Source organism: Nerophis lumbriciformis, linkage group LG22 (genome assembly GCF_033978685.3).
Source record: "Nerophis lumbriciformis linkage group LG22, RoL_Nlum_v2.1, whole genome shotgun sequence".
In the NCBI taxonomy this organism is placed as follows: domain Eukaryota; kingdom Metazoa; phylum Chordata; class Actinopteri; order Syngnathiformes; family Syngnathidae; genus Nerophis; species Nerophis lumbriciformis.
The window spans coordinates 31656503-31673034 of record NC_084569.2 but is presented as its reverse complement, the minus strand read 5'-3'; the positions used below and the strand labels follow the sequence as shown (position 1 = coordinate 31673034).

Below are 16532 nucleotides of genomic sequence, written 5' to 3'. Positions count from 1 at the left end.
TGTGTAAGTGCTTTATGCACTGCTGTTTTAAGAATGTATTGTCCAACTTTGGTGTAATCATGTAAAATAGCAGCTTTGGCATCTTTTTCCATCTATAGAGCACACCGGGATATAAGCGACACCCACTCAATTTTAGGGGGAAAAAAATATATATATAATTTATAAGTCGCAGATAAATTTGTTGTGAAACGAGTTTGTGGAGGTCTTGCTCCTCCGGGTTCTCCGGACCACCAATGACGGACATGACAGCCTTGTTTATCTTTGCGAACAATGATTTATTTTGCAATAAGTTGTGCTTTTCAGCCAAGTTAAAGTTTCTCTCACTCATTCTCCACCATCAGGGGTCGGCAACCCAAAATGTTGAAAGAGCCATATTGGACCAAAAATACAAAAACAAATCTGTCTGGAGCCGCAAAAAATTTAAAGACATACTACATACAGATAGTGTGTCATGGAATTAAGAGGACTTAGAGGAAACTAAATGACCCCAAATATAGCTACAAATGAGGCATAATGATGCAATATGTACATATAGCTAGCCTAAATAGCCTATTAGCATCGATTAGCTTGCAGTCATGCAGTGACCAAATATGTCTGATTAGCACTCCACACAAGTCAATAACATCAACAAAACTCACCTTTCATGCACAACCTTAAAAGTTTGGTGGACAAAATGAGACAGAAAAAGAAGTGGCATAAAACACGTCCTAGAAAGTCGGAGAAAGTTATACATGTAAACAAACTACGGTGAGTTCAAGGACCGCCAAAATGAATAAGACAAAACGGCGCTCGCCAAATACTCGAATCAGTGAAGCATGTTTAATATAAACAGTGTGCTTTGTAACAATTAGGGAGGTTTGTGTCATGCTTGTCCTCCTACAGAAACCATATTAACACAAAAATAGATTTTTTTTTCCCCTCATCTTTTTCCATTTTTCATACATTTTTTGAAAAAGCTCCAGAGAGCCACTAGGGCGGCGCTAAAGAGCCGCATGCGGCTCTAGAGCCGCGGGTTGCCGACCCCTGTCCACCATCAACCAACCCCTCTCCTTCCCGACTGCTGCCTTTAACAGAGCGACAAGTGATCAGACAAACACTCGCAGCTGTGTCACTAATCCCGAAGCTGATCCTGACACACCCCGCTTCGCTGCAGGTCCGCAGGCCACGCCCCCCCCACAGAGTTATTTACGCAGAAAGATTTTGTAAATGTGTATTTACATACCTTAATTGTTTCCAAAGAGTGCCTGCAACACGGCAGTAAAACGTCTGATCATGCAAAACAGAAGTCATCGTCATGGACCCACTAACTGCGGAAGCTCGCTCTCCAATCCACTAAACAAACTCAATAACTCCAAGGGGACGTTTTGATGAATTTACTGAGGGATTTGTGAAACTGAAACATTACAAAAAGAATGCTGTTGTAAGTTAATGATACTAACATATTAGCTAATGCTAACGACATTGGCGTCATTACAATACGGTAGCACCTGCAACTATGCATGAAAACACTCCTACAGACATCACAAATGGGACGGGTTAGTAAGTAAGAATTGTTGTAGTTATATTGTAAAACTTACAAACGTTGCTTGGAGTGATAAATGAAGAATCCATACGAGTAGAAACGCTATGGACGGCTAGGAGACTGAACGGTTGAAAGGACTAAATGGAAGGACGCTGGAACACCTGCAGTGAGCGAACTTGTCCAAAAAGATGGCGCCATAGCACAAAAAACACACCTTATCAGTGTTTTGTTTTTTAACCATTCCATTACGCCCGTCAGCAAAGAAAAATCCATAAATTAACCGCAGGGTTCAAAACATAAGAAAAAAATCCCCAGCTTATTGTCATTAATTTAGGATACATTAAATTGCACTTAAAATGTTACAATTTAAGGTGTATTCACATCCTCTTTAGACACTCTTAAAAACAAATCACTGGTGACGAGTGACTAGGGGTAGTAGGTGAAACAGAACCTCATTAAAAGTACAGTGTTAGTAAAAGTGCTCTTCAAGTTATTCTTCAGATTCATTGGTGTTCTTAAAGTGCTGTCACTCGCAACTTTCTTTGGCCCCTTGGTGCCAATCATGTTATTTATACGTCCCTTAATCACAAGTGCCTCAAAGGGCTGCACAAACCACAATGACATACCCTGATCTGAAACCTACATCCGGGCAAGGAAAAACTCAAAACCCAAAATGGGAAAAAGAAGAAATCTTATTCAGGGGCGCAGATGTGGGGACCCCGCTCCTGGGTGACGGGCTGCTATGGATGCCAAGTGGGTACAGTTTTTGCAAATTATTCATGATAATGTGAGATTCCAGTCCATTGGGTGCAAGCAGAGGGTCGTAGGAGGTCTCCATCCAGGTCGTAGAGGAGTGGTCCACGACTTGGAACAGCTGGCACGTCCTCCAGACTGGAACCTCTCCAGGGATTATCCGTGGCCACCTGGCAACCTCTCCGTGCAGGAGAGGCGGGTAAGAAAAGAGAAGCGGCAGGTCAACTGGTCCAAAGCAGAGTTTATTTGTATTCCGGACTGAGTCACCAATGCTTGGAATTCTTTCTTTAGGCACTTTGATTCCACAAAGTGATTTGTGAGCAAACTAACTAGTTTGTTGCATGCGATGTTTAAACCGTGATGAAAATCCGGGTCACATGTTTGGCAAAAACTGAATGGGGCGTATAGCAGAGATACAACTGTAACAGTAATGTTCAGTTTATTTCCAACATGTTAAAAAAAAAGGTACATTTGAAAACTACGACCCATAGAAATGTTTAGAATGTTTAATTTTAGAGGGGAACAAAACATAACAGACATGACCCAAATCTAAAGTCCTTTCAAATGGCAACTTTCTGGCTTTAAGAAACACGAAAATAAATGTAGAAAAATAAATAGTGGTAATCTGTAATTGTTTCATTTTTATATCAAGCAGAGTGTAAACAATATTGATTCTATCAATTCTGAGGAAAAAGTTATGGAATTATGAACAACAAACAAAAACACTACAACATGCCACCCACTAGCACTTTATTTTATTTGCCACTTCTATAGTGTTGGGACTAACGCATTACAAAGTAACACATTACTGTAACGCCGTTACTTTCGGCGGTATATAGTAATCTAACGCGTTACTTTTTATATTCAGTAACTCAGTTACCGTTACCACATGATGCCTTACTGCGTTATTTTACGTTATTTTTTATGTAGTATCGGCTAGAAACTGAGAGGATCTGAGTGTGTTTTATTGGAGAGCTGCAGAAGAGGCGACGGAGAAGAGGCGTGCTGCTCTCTGTGTGAGTGCGTGTGTGTACTAACAAGACATGGCAGAGCCGAAGTCGAGTTTCTTAACATGTAGACATTCTCACTACTTTTCTTTTGTCGACCTCAAAGAAAATAACATTTTAGTTAAATGTAAGTTGTCTTGGACCAAAGATCCTATCCCAGCAATTCAAATCTGCTGAAACTGCTACAAAAGCAACATGCTTCGACAAAGCTAGTAAAGAGAGACACACTTCGCCTCCTAAGCAACGGCGGAAGGTACACACACTCTGTCAATTCTCTTATATACTCTTTCATTCTAGACTTCTAGAGTGTTTGATTATCACATCACTCTAAATGACTATGAAGTTCACAAACATAAAGAGGGATGCTAGTGGGCCAGGCCAATCTTTCCTTATCTCTAAACTAAAACTGGGGAAATGTGTAGAGTGTTCTGGGCTTCAGACATGATTTTATTTCAGAATTCCTTGAGAGAAAAAAACGCCTGGTTAGGCTTTGTGTATGTATTGTGTGCCTTCCTTGTTTTACAGCTATGTTGTCGTTCATGCCGTTTGTTACTTATGTATGTTATGTTGCAGCTATTTAAAATAGTTTTGTCAATTTGTTCTGGCCTGAAACAAATTGGCCCTTTGAAACATATCTTTGTCTTTGTGTGTTGTACATAGACCACATTGCTTAGCAGAGTTCAGTGATGCAATGTCAAGTTGATCAACAGATTGTATTATTCTCCAGTGCAATAACAGTACTGAAATGAAGGCTAAAAGGGCCTTAAAATATATATATATATATATATATATATATATATATATATATATAAGTAGCTAAATAGTTACTTTTCACAGTAACGCATTACTTTTTGGTGTAAGTAACTGAGTTACTTTTGAAATAAAGTAACTAGTAACTGTAACGTGTTACTGGTTTTCAGTAACTAACCCAACACTGCTTAAAAAAAACATGTATTCGTCTGTCTGTGTGATTCCAGTCACCTTTACATAGCAATGTATCTGCCGCCATCTGCTGTCCATATGTAGGTAATGCAACCCTATCCTTATAAGGAAACATCCGGCAGACCAAAGTGTTTCAGTTAGCCCGCCGAACGTCACCCAAGTAGGCTTGATGAGACCATTCAAACCAGGGTTCTTCATGGATGCAGTACTCCCGCCACCCGGAAGGGGCAACAGCGTCACAATGAAGCTTCAAATGGGTGAGTAGAAGAAGACTACTCATTCAACCAAAAAAATGGAGCTATTCACCCTGGAAACATTTTTAAATAAATCGCTAAAATCTGACTTTTAACTTTAACTGGACAACAAAGTAGGAATGTTCTGCCCCGAGCCAGCACTCTAGTCATTGTTCCCGTTCGGACCTTTTAAGCGACTGTTCCAGACGAGCAGCAGCAACGGTAGAAATCCTCACGTGTATTGATTGATTGTATTCGTGTAAGTTTCATCACAAAACTTGTTCAGATCTTTGTAAGTAGATATTGTGCATAATTATACTTAAGTTTGTTTTGTAGTGAAGTTGACTTTTTTACTGAGTAACTCTGGTAGTACTAAACTTGACCAGTAGAGGGCAATAAATCCACGCCTTAGGTCAGGGGTGAGACAACCCAAAATGTTGAAAGAGCCATATTGGACCAAAAATACAAAGAAAAAAATGAAAAGTCTTATATAGGTGTTATAATGAAGGCAACACATGATGTAAGTGTCAATATTAGCTAATTAAAATCTTTGTCGACAGAAATGTATTTAAATTTTTATCCTACACATTTTTGCAACATTGGAAGTCATTAGTCAAATGGAGGCTTCTCACAGGATGAGATAACTTCTGGAAACTGCTGGCTCAGAATGGCCAAAGGTATATCAATCAATCAATGTTTATCGCACGGTGCGCCCCCTCCCTTCCCGTATCATGACTCTTTTTGGACGTCACCACATCAAAAAATCAACACAACATGTCAAAACGGCGAAAACTGTCAGGTGCCCAGGGAAGAAAAAAGAGAAAAGAAGAGGAGGAGAAACGAGAAAAAGACAGAGGTAGCAGGTAGGTAACGTTAGCCTACATGAAATTATTTGTCTGTTACAGAATGTGATAGTAACCTGGCTTTTTAGCATTAAGCTAATGTTACATGATTCGGCAATTGCTAATCAATAAATAGCTAGTTCTGTTTTAACGTCGGGTTAATATTGTGGAAGGGGCTAAATTGTTATGGAAAATAATAATGTAACGTTAGGTAATTACAGTACTCCCACCTTACATTCCTCAGGGACATTTGTATTAGATCTTTTAAGCAGGTGTTTTTTGTTTACATTGTTATTGCCTTCTGGTTAGCTAATGTTTTCCCTGCAGGTAATAGTCACTTTTCCACCCCTTTTATATATTAGGTATAGTTGTAAGCCTAGTTGTTAAAGTGCACATCATTAATGTTAATTAAGCAATATGTATGTAAAAAATATTGTATTTCATATATTCATTTTTTATTTTTTGCATTTTATTTATTTATTCATATTTTTTTTAAATCTTGTTAACTATTCTGATTGTTAATTTGCTTTCTTTAAGTAAAAAAAAGGTCAAAGACAAAGCTATTTGGTTTCTTATGAGTATATACACTTCACTGCCGATGTGGGGGGGGCGCCACCTAAAATCTTGCCTAGGGCGCCAGATTGGTTAGGGCCGGTGTTGGTCCAGTCCATAGTGGATCTAACGTAATAGTGAGAGTCCAGTCCATAGTGAATCTAACATAATAGTGAGAGTCCAGTCCATAGTGGATCTAACATAATAGTGAGAGTCCAGTCCATAGTGGATCTAACATAATATTGTGAAAGTCCAGTCCATAGTGGATCTAACATAATATTGTGAAAGTCCAGTCCATACTGGATCTAACATAATATTGTGAAAGTCCAGTCCATAGTGGGTCTAACATAATATTGTGAAAGTCCAGTCCATGGTGGATCCAACATATCAGCGAAAATCCAGTCCATAGTGGATCCAACATAATAGTGAGAGTCCAGTCCATAGTGGATCTAACATAATATTGTGAAAGTCCAGTCCATGGTGGATCCAACATATCAGCGAAAATCCAGTCCATAGTGGATCCAACATAATAGTGAGAGTCCAGTCCATAGTGGGGCCAGCAGGAGACCATCCCGAGCGGAGACGGGTCAGCAGCGCAGAGATGTCCACAACCGATGCACAGGTGAGCGGTCCACCCCGGGTCCCGACTCTGGATAGCCAGCACTTCATCCATGGCCACCGGACCTGTGTAACTCCCCCTCCACAAGGGAGAGGGGGGCAGAGGAGAAAAGAAAAGAAACGGCAGATCAACTGGTCTAAAAGGGGGTCTATTTAAAGGCTAGAGTATACAAAGGAGTTTTAAGATGGGACTCAAATGCTTCTATTGAGGTAGCATCTCTAATTGTTACCGGGAGGGCATTCCAGAGTACTGGAGCCCGAATAGAAAACGCTCTATAGCCCGCAGACTTTTTTTTGGGCTCTGAATCACTAATAAGCCGGAGTTCTTTGAACGCAGATTTCTTGCCGGGACATATGGTACAATACAATCGGCAAGATAGGCTGGAGCTAGACCGTATAGATGTGTGTGTCCAAGTTTAAGGCTGTCTTCTTCTAATGGATTTATTACAATCTTTGCAAGCTGGGTAAAGTTTGCTGTGGTCCGGAACAACGTGGCGCACAAACAACTAATGAGAAATGCAGCCAATATTACATACAGGAAATATGTCATGAGACATCCATCCATCCATCCATCCATCCATTTTCTTCCGCTTATCTGAGGTCGGGTCGCGGGGGCAGCAGCCTAAGCAGAGAAGCCCAGACTTCCCTCTCCCCATCCACTTGGTCCAGCTCCTCCCGGGGGATCCCGAGGCGTTCCCAGGCCAGCGGGGAGACATAGTCTTCCCAACGTGTCCTGGGTCTTCCCCTTGGCCTCCTGCCGGTTGGACGTGCCCTAAACACCTCCCTAGGGAGGCCCCTGAGCAGATGCCCGAACCACCTCATCTGACTCCTCCTGATGTGGAGGAGCAGCGGCTATACTCTGAGTTCCTCCCGGATGACAGAGCTTCTCACCCTATCTCTAAGGGAGAGCCCCGCCACCCGGCGGAGGAAACTCCTTTCGGCCGCTTGTACCCGTGATCTTGTCCTTTCGGTCATAACCCAAAGCTCATGACCATAGGTGAGGATGGGAATGTAGATCGACCGGTAAATTGAGAGCTTTGCCTTCCGGCTCAGCTCCTTTTTCACCACAACGGATCGATACAGCGTCCGCATTACTGAAGACGCTGCACCGATCCGCCTGTCGGTCTCACGATCCACTCTTCCTTCACTCGTGAGCAAGACTACGAGGTACGTGAACTCCTCCACATGGGGCAAGATCTCCTCCCCAACTTGGAGATGGCACATGCAGATATAAATTAAATACACAGAGGACATAAGTAAAGGAAATTAAATGAGCTCAAATATACCTACAAATAAGGCATAATAATGCAGTATTTACATACAACTAGCCTAAATAGCATGTTAGCATCGATTACCTTGCAGTCATGGATTGACCAAACATGCCTGATTAGCACTCCACACAAGTCAATAACATCAACAAAGCTCACCTTTGTGCATTCACGCACAGCATAAAACACTTGGTGGACAAAATGAGACAGAAGGCGTGGCATAAAACACGTCTTTCTGTGGCAGCGTCGGAGAAAGTTGCACGTGTAAACAAACTACGATGGGTTCAAGGATCGCTGAAATTAGTAGGACTCACCAAATACTCTCACCAGTGAAGCATGTTTAACATAAACAGTGAGATGTCTGACAATTAGGAAGGTTTGTCTCATGTTTGTTCTCCTACAGAAAATATATATATATACAGTATATTTTTTTCCATTTTCACACATCTCTGAAAGAGGTCCAGGGAGCTAGTAGTTGCTGACCCCCGCCTTAGGCAGAGTCGTGTAGAAAGAGAGCATGGCCAGCTCGGTTTCAGGCCATGATTGGTCAAAAGGCCCTTTCGTGACAACAGGGCGCCATGACTGCTACTAACTTTGAGCTGATGCTCGCTTTCCTCCTTACTTTTTTCGACATGTATAAATGCCCTGTTGTGCTCCACCCGCGAGAATTGTGGAAAGAGTTTACATCGCTTTCCCCACAACCGGGAGAGAAGACAAGTATGGGAAGTGAAGGATCGCCATCGACACTGGAGAGCCACCGCTTACAGCGTCTCGTGCCAGGTAAACACACGACACACCTGGGATTTGTACAGGAGAGAACACACACAAGCTAATACAAATAACAGAACATATTAATAAAATTAAGAGATGCTTTGACAGAATCAAAATATCTTTGAATCTCAGTAAAACTAAAATAATACAATTTGGTAGTAGTAGAAGAGAAAGTCAAATACTAGGGATGTCCGATAATGGCTTTTTTGCCGATATTCCGATATTGTCCAACTCTTAAATACCGATACCGATATATACAGTCGTGGAATTAACACAATATTATGCCCAATTTGGACAACCAGGTATGGTGAAGATAAGGTCCTTTTTTTTTTTAATTTATAAAATAAAATAAGATAAATAAATTTAAAAAAATGTATTGAATAAAAAAGAAAGTAAAACAATATAAAAACAGTTACATAGAAACTAGTAATTAATGAAAAAGAGTAAAAGTAACTGTTAAAGGCCTACTGAAATGCGATTTTCTTATTTAAACGGGGATAGCAGGTCCATTCTATGTGTCATACTTGATAATTTCGCGATATTGCCATTTTTTTGCTGAAAGGCTTTAGTAGAGAACATCAACGATAAAGTTCGCAACTTTTGGTCGCTGATAAAAAAAAGCCTTGCCTGTTCCTGGAAGTAGCAGACGAGTAGCGTGACGTCACAGGTTGTGGAGCTCCTCACATCTGCACATTGTTTACAATCATGGCCACCAGCAGCGAGAGCGATTCGGACCGAGAAAGCGACGATTTCCCCATTAATTTGAGCGAGGATGAAAGATTTGTGGATGAGGAAAGTGAGAGTGAAGGACTAGAGGGCAGTGGGAGCGATTCAGATAGGGAAGATGCTGTGAGAGGCGGGTGGGACCTGATATTCAGCTGGGAATGACTAAAACAGTAAATAAACACAAGACATATATATACTCTATTAGCCACAACACAACCAGGCTTATATTTAATATGCCACAAATTAATCCCGCATAACAAACACCTCCCCCCTCCTGTCCATATAACCCGCCAATACAACTCAAACACCTGCACAACACACTCAATCCCACAGCCCAAAGTACCGTTCACCTCCCCAAAGTTCATACAGCACATATATTTCCCCAAAGTCCCCAAAGTTACGTACGTGACATGCACATAGCGGCACGCACGTACGGGCAAGCGATCAAATGTTTGGAAGCCGCAGCTGCATGCGTACTCACGGTACAGAGTCTGCGTATCCAACTCAAAGTCCTCCTGGTAAGAGTCTCTGTTGTCCCAGTTCTCCACAGGCCAATGGTAAAGCTTGACTGTCATCTTCCGGGAATGTAAACAATGAAACACCGGCTGTGTTTTCAGTCAGGGTGGTGCATTCTACGGCGGGGGTGCGTTATACAGCACAACACCTGCCGCAATACACCGCTTCCCACCTACAGCTTTCTTCTTTGCCGTCTCCATTGTTCATTGAACAAATTGCAAAAGATTCACCAACACAGATGTCCAGAATACTGTGGAATTTTGCGATGAAAACAGACGACTTAATAGCTGGCCACCATGCTGTCCCAAAATGTCCTCTACAATCCGTGACGTCACGCGCTGGCGTCATCATACCGAGACGTTTTCAGCAGGATATTTCGCGCAAAATTTAAAATTGCACTTTAGTAAGCTAACCCGGCCGTATTGGCATGTGTTGCAATGTTAAGATTTCATCATTGATAAAACTATCAGACTGCGTGGTCGGTAGTAGTGGGTTTCAGTAGGCCTTTAAAGGTTAGTACTATTAGTGGACCAGCAGCACGCACAATCATGTGTGCTTACGGACTGTATCCCTTGCAGACTGTATTGATATATATTGATATATAATGTAGGAACCAGAATATTAATAACAGAAAGAAACAACCCTTTTGTGTGAATGAGTGTAAATGTAAATGGGGGAGGGAGGTTTTTTGGGTTGGTGCACTAATTGTAAGTGTATCTTGTGTTTTTTATGTTGATTTAATAAAAACTAAAAAAATGATACCGTTAATAAAAAAACGATACCGATATATTCCGATATTACATTTTTAAAGCATTTATCGGACATCTCTAACAAATACACATAGACCAGGGGTGTCAAACGTGCGGCCCAGATCAGGCCCGTAAACAGGATTTTTCGGCCCGCGGGATGAGTTTGCTAAGTATAAAAATGAGCCGAAAATTTTGATTGAAAGAAACTGTTGTTCAGTAGATGTCGCAATAGCAATTCATTGTATCTTTGTAGATTATGCACCATATGTAAAAAACAAAAACAAAAAAAAACCACATGTTAGTGCACCAGTCGATTAAGGTGAGCAAACTACATAAATAACATCCTGTAATTTGATTTTGATATTATTTTTTTTAATCTTGATTGAAAATGAACACCAATGAGTTGACTAATCCAATCCAATCCACTTTATTTATATAGCACATTTAAACAACAAAATGTTTCCAAAGTGCTGCACAACAATATTAAACACAATTAAAAACAATATAAAAATAAATATGATTAAAAACGATTTTAAAGGGTAAAACCAATTAAAACAGTAAATAGAAATCAAAATTTTAAAAACACGGAGGACAACAGAGGACCACACAACTCACGTTGTGTTAAAAGCCAGAGAATAAAAGTGGGTCTTAAGACGAGACTTAAAACACTCCACTGTGGGAGCAGTTGGAACATGGAGGGGCAGAGTCTTCCAGAGCTTAGGGCCGACCACAGAGAAGGCCCTGTCTCCCCTGGTTTTAAGTCTCGTCTTGGGCACCACGAGCTGGAGCTGGCTCTCGGACCACTGACTCCACTGATGAACATTATCACATCATTTATTCAGAAAGTATAAATAATGACAAATAAAGATAGAATACTATTAGGGGTGTAACGGTACACAAAAATTTCTGTTCGGTACGTACCTCGGTTTAGAGGTCACTGTTCGGTTCATTTTCGGTACAGTAAGAAAACAACAAAATATACATTTTCGGGTTATTTATTTACCAAATTTGCTAAATCTTCCACCAAAAATATTTTTCTTAGTGGAATATTTGATGTGAAGTAATGGGAACCTTGGATAGGTCAATAATTCATAATAACATTGATTTTGATTCAATATTATGTTTTGAGCAATGACAGTTTGAAAGGAAAAAAAAAACAGCTTTGTTTTATTAGTCAACATTGCAACTTTTTCTAAATTACATTTCACCTTTAAGCTTTTTTATTTCACTTTTGTTATGTTTTTGTTTATTTTAATAGTATTTTTAGAATGTGCCGTGGGCCTTTAAAACATTAGCTGTGGGCCGCAAATGGCCTCCGGGGCACACTTTTGACATCCCTGCTATAGATAATAAAAAATTAAATCTGATAAATCTATGGATAAAAAGCAGAGCCTGGCGACGCATGCGCGTTTATCATAACTCTCTCTCTCTCTCTGTCTCTGCCCCTCCCTCACCAATGCTGCTGCGCGCACAATTTGTTTTGTTTGTAACCCCTTCTTAACCCTGAACGTACATTGAAAATACACGCAACCCTAACTCAAAAAGCCGGACATTCGAGGCATTTAAGAAACTCCGCCCTGACAGCTCCGCAAAAGAGGACATGTCCGGTGAAAAGAGGACGTATGGTCAGTCTATCGTAGCCCGTTAGCTGCTAGCATGCCGTGTGTTGTGCCTCGGTGTGCATTGTTTACACAACGTGCATTACGCTACTTAATATGGCCGTGCGGAAACTCGTTCGGTACAACTCCGAACCGAACCGGAAACCCTATACCGAAACGATTCAATACAAATACACGTACCGATACACCCCTAAATACTATTAACCGCAACATGTAAGTGTAAAAAAACAACCCAACATTATGATTTGTACATTTTCAGAATGTGCTCGTTCTATTTTCAAAAAAAGAAACAATCTGAAGTTGTCTTTATTTTTAAGTTATCATGCCGTGATTTTACCAGTACAGCCCACTTGGAAGTAGCTTTTTCTCCACCTGGCCCCCGATCGAAAATGAGTTTGACACCCCTGACATAGACGGGACATTGAATAAGTCAAATAAACCAAATTTTGAGTGTAATAATAGATGAGAAAATGAACTGAAAATCTCATTAAAAATATACAATATAAAGTGGCAAGTAAAACGTCAATAATGAATAAAGAAAGATATGTTCTTGACCACAAATCACTCCATTTTCTCTAGTGCTCACCAGTGTTACCATATCTGAGTTATTGTGTAGAAATAACTACGAAAGTACACTTATTCACTTAGCATGTGCAAAGAAAGAAAGATGAGAACAAGTTCAATCCGGCCCGCGAGATGAGTTTAAGTGTAAAATTGAGCTGCATTTTTAAATGAAAGAAACTGCTGTTTTAAATGTGTCCACTGGATGTCGCAATAGCAATTCTGTTAGGCATGCAAATAGTTTATATAGGGGCAAGCAAGTATACCATGCACAAGGTACACGGTAAAGCGGGGCTGCACCAATTTTTTTCCTCAGAATTTTCAACTAACTCGAAGTGTTTGGTCAAGAGGATTGTTTGTGATATGTACATTTTCAGAATGTGCTTGTTCTAATTTGGGCCAAAGTAAATCAAAGAAAACGATCTGAAGTTGTCATAGTTGTATTTTTAAGTTATTATGCCATGATTTTACCCAAGTGGGAATAGATTTTCCTCCACGGCGGCCCCTGAGCTAAAATAAGTTTGACACCCCTGAGCTAGAATATTACATAAAGAGTGATAGACACCACCGTTGACACAAAAGTCATCATTTCTCTGTGATTGTTGGTCCAAAGCTAATAAAGATTTTGTCAAAATGAGGATAATACGTTTTGGTTTTTTTACGTTTATTGCGCCGTCGGGTGAATGTTGGAGTGCCCGCAGGTCACCAAATACGGCCTGAAAATTATACAAAAAAAAGCATGTTTTATTGTAAGTTTAGGAGCTGGAGTACACTACATTGCCAAAACTATTTGGCCACCCATCTAAATGATCAGAATCAGAATTGGAGCGGGCCCCTTCCTCTTCCAACATGACTGTGCACCAGTGCACAAAGCAAAGTCCATAAAGACATGGATGGCAGAGTCTGGTGTGGATGAACTTGACTGGCCTGCACAGAGTCCTGACCTGAACCCGATAGAACACCTTTGGGATGATTTCGAACGGAGACTGAGAGCAAGGCCTTCTCAACCAACATCAGTGTGCGACCTCACCAATAGATTTTTGGAAGAATGGTGGAAAATTCCTATAAACACACTCCGCAACCTTGTGGACAGCCTTCCCAGAAGAGTTGAAGCTGTAATAGCTGCAAAAGGTGGACCGACATCATATTGAACCCTATGGGTTAGGAATGGGGTGGCACTTCAAGTTCATATGTGAGTCAAGGCAGGTGGCCAAATACATTTGGCAATATAGTGTATGTTTAGAATTATACTGTATATAGATGGAACGTTTTGGTTTATTTTGTCAAAACGACAGCAATTGCATGCATCCAGGCACATTTGCACACGTCCTTGGTAGCAATCATGGCGCCTGTTTAGTTGGCCATACTCTCTTCAGACACCACTCTGACCTCAAGTTTAATTGTTTTGAGCCATTGTGTGCAATGTTTGCTGTGGATTTTTAATATCTATATGTGTGAACATCTGTAGTTTATTGTGTTAATGTACTAATACTAAACCGATTTTTATTTGTGTAAAATACACAATGGACGTGATACTTTAGTAAAGTTTATTTTATGCTTATATTTTTTAGTCTTACAAACCTAAATGAAGGAAGAAGGGTAAAGAAATACAACTGAGGAAGGAAAAGAATGCAAGAGATGGAACATCAATCCTCAACAAAACTTCTGGAGCTTCTGTTTCTTCATGCTGGTAACTATTTGCATACGCTGATAACGAGTAGCGAAGGCAGCATAAGGAATTTATTGACAGTGCAGTATATGATGTGTTTGCTTTGCAATCAAGTCTCAAAAGAATGTAACTTTCTTATGAAAAAAATGTTACAAAATCCATAAAAGAAACAAAAACAGATTGGATTATATTAAGATTTTGTGTAAATAATTTAAATAATAAAAACATGTCTCAGTTAATAAAGTGCTATATGCTGCCACAGCCAAAATAAATTACTTAAATTATTAACCCGAGTTGACTGATATTGACCAAAAATATTATATTAGTGGTCTGCATTAGTCAAAGTGATTCAAATATATTTACTTGAATATGATTGCATACATTTAGTAATATGTGTACTGTACACACCCGCTTATGTACTGCATCAACACACACACTTAACCTAAATTACATTGTGTTTACTATTTTTTTAAATTTATTTTCAACTATTGCAACCACTCTCCTAACAAATTATTAAAGACAGAAAGATAAATAATCAGGAACGCTCGCGATAAGATTGGAAATTATCAACAAAAATCAGGTAAATTCATTTGAACAGGATTTCAATACTTTTCGCCAGCAGATAACACCAAACATCTCTTTTGTGAGCCAAAGGTTGCACACCGTATCAGGTACAGTTTTTCAAGAAAGTTCAATGGCTTTGTGATTTCCCCCCCTTTGATTTGTTGATTAAGATTATAATCACAATAAAACACAGGATTTATATTTTAGGGATTTTTTATGTATTTATTAAATCAATCAACAAACTTATTTGTGAACAATATATACTAATAGTGATGGGTCAAACGATACTGAAGCATCAATGCCTTATGAAACACAACTAGTGATACTGCGTCCCTCGATGGCTTGATGTGTGTGTGTCACTTTAAGAAAAAAAATCATGTGACCGATACAGCTGCCTTGTTTATCAGAAAGCGCTTATTTAATCTCACAAGTCGGTGCATTTTAAACTTATTGCGCCAATTAAGGTAAATGTTTTTCTTTTCCTGCAAAAAAAAAGAAGGGAGAATACAATACTAAAAAAGAGAGAAATACTAATAAAAGCAACAATATCAGTAATATTATTATTTTTTTTAAAGAAGCTGTTTCAATGTTTAAATCTAAACATTGATTCTTAAAAAAAAATCGAATTAAAAAAAAAAAAAAGTACTTAAAAATTTACTTTTAAATGGATTTAGTATGGGAATAAATAAAAATTGCAATTTGGATAATACTGTACATACGTAAGTAAACAATATTACACAGAAAGAAATATCGATCCGACTAGTACAGATGTGCTGTTTGTTTACCTTTGAATTAGCTTTATTTGAACACTTTTTATACATACGTAATGAATCAGTATTTTGGGGGATTATCAGGCTGGAATGTTTATCAGAAAGCGCTTATTTAATCTCACAAATCGGTGCATCTTAAACTTATTGCGCCAATTAAGGTAAATGTTTTTCTTTTCCTGCAAAAAAAAAGAAGGGAGAATACAATACTAAAAAAGGGAGAAATACTAATAAAAGCAACAATATCAGTAATATTAATTAAAAAAAAAAAAAGCTGTTTCAATGTTTGAATCTAAACATTGATTATTAAAAAAAAATCTAATTAAAAAAAAAAAGTACTTAAAATTTTACCTTTTAAATGGATTTAGTATGGGAATAAATAAAAATTGCAATTTGGATAATACTGTACATACGTAAGTAAACAATATTACACAGAAAAATAAATATGTTTGTGAAAAAAACACGTAAAATATACTGGTATCAATAGTATCGATTTTTGGGTAGATCCGACTAGTACAGATGTGCTGTTTGTTTACCTTTGAATTAGCTTTATTTGGACACTTTTTATACATACGTATTGAATCAGTATTTTGGGGATTATTGGGCTGGAATGTTTATCAGAAAGCGCTTATTTAATCTCACAAATCGGTGCATTTTAAATTTATTGCGCCAATTAAGGTAAATGTTTTTCTTTTCCTGTAAAAAAAAAAAAGGGAGAATACAATACTAAAAAAGGGACAAATACTATTAAAAGCAACAATATCAGTAATATTAATAATTTAAAAAAAGAAGCTGTTTCTACAGAGCCTCTAAAGGGATATGGGGGAGGGGGGAGTTGGACAATTTTTTATTT

At 39.0% G+C, this 16532-nt stretch overlaps 1 protein-coding gene across 2 annotated transcripts in view; it reads left to right on the top strand.

Moving 5' to 3' along the window:
* Positions 1 to 4404: 4404 nt before the first annotated feature.
* The window catches only part of LOC133615244 (neurabin-2-like), a 137140-nt gene continuing 125012 nt past the window's right edge, over positions 4405 to 16532 (top strand). The window contains exons 1-2 of one of the 2 annotated variants that reach the window (XM_061973690.2): positions 8446 to 8517; positions 14251 to 14369. The gene's annotated coding sequence lies outside the window, so the exon portion shown is untranslated. Of the gene's footprint in view, positions 4482 to 8445; positions 8518 to 14250; positions 14370 to 16532 lie in introns of those variants that run through there. The other variant, XM_061973691.2, reaches the window with a different exon arrangement.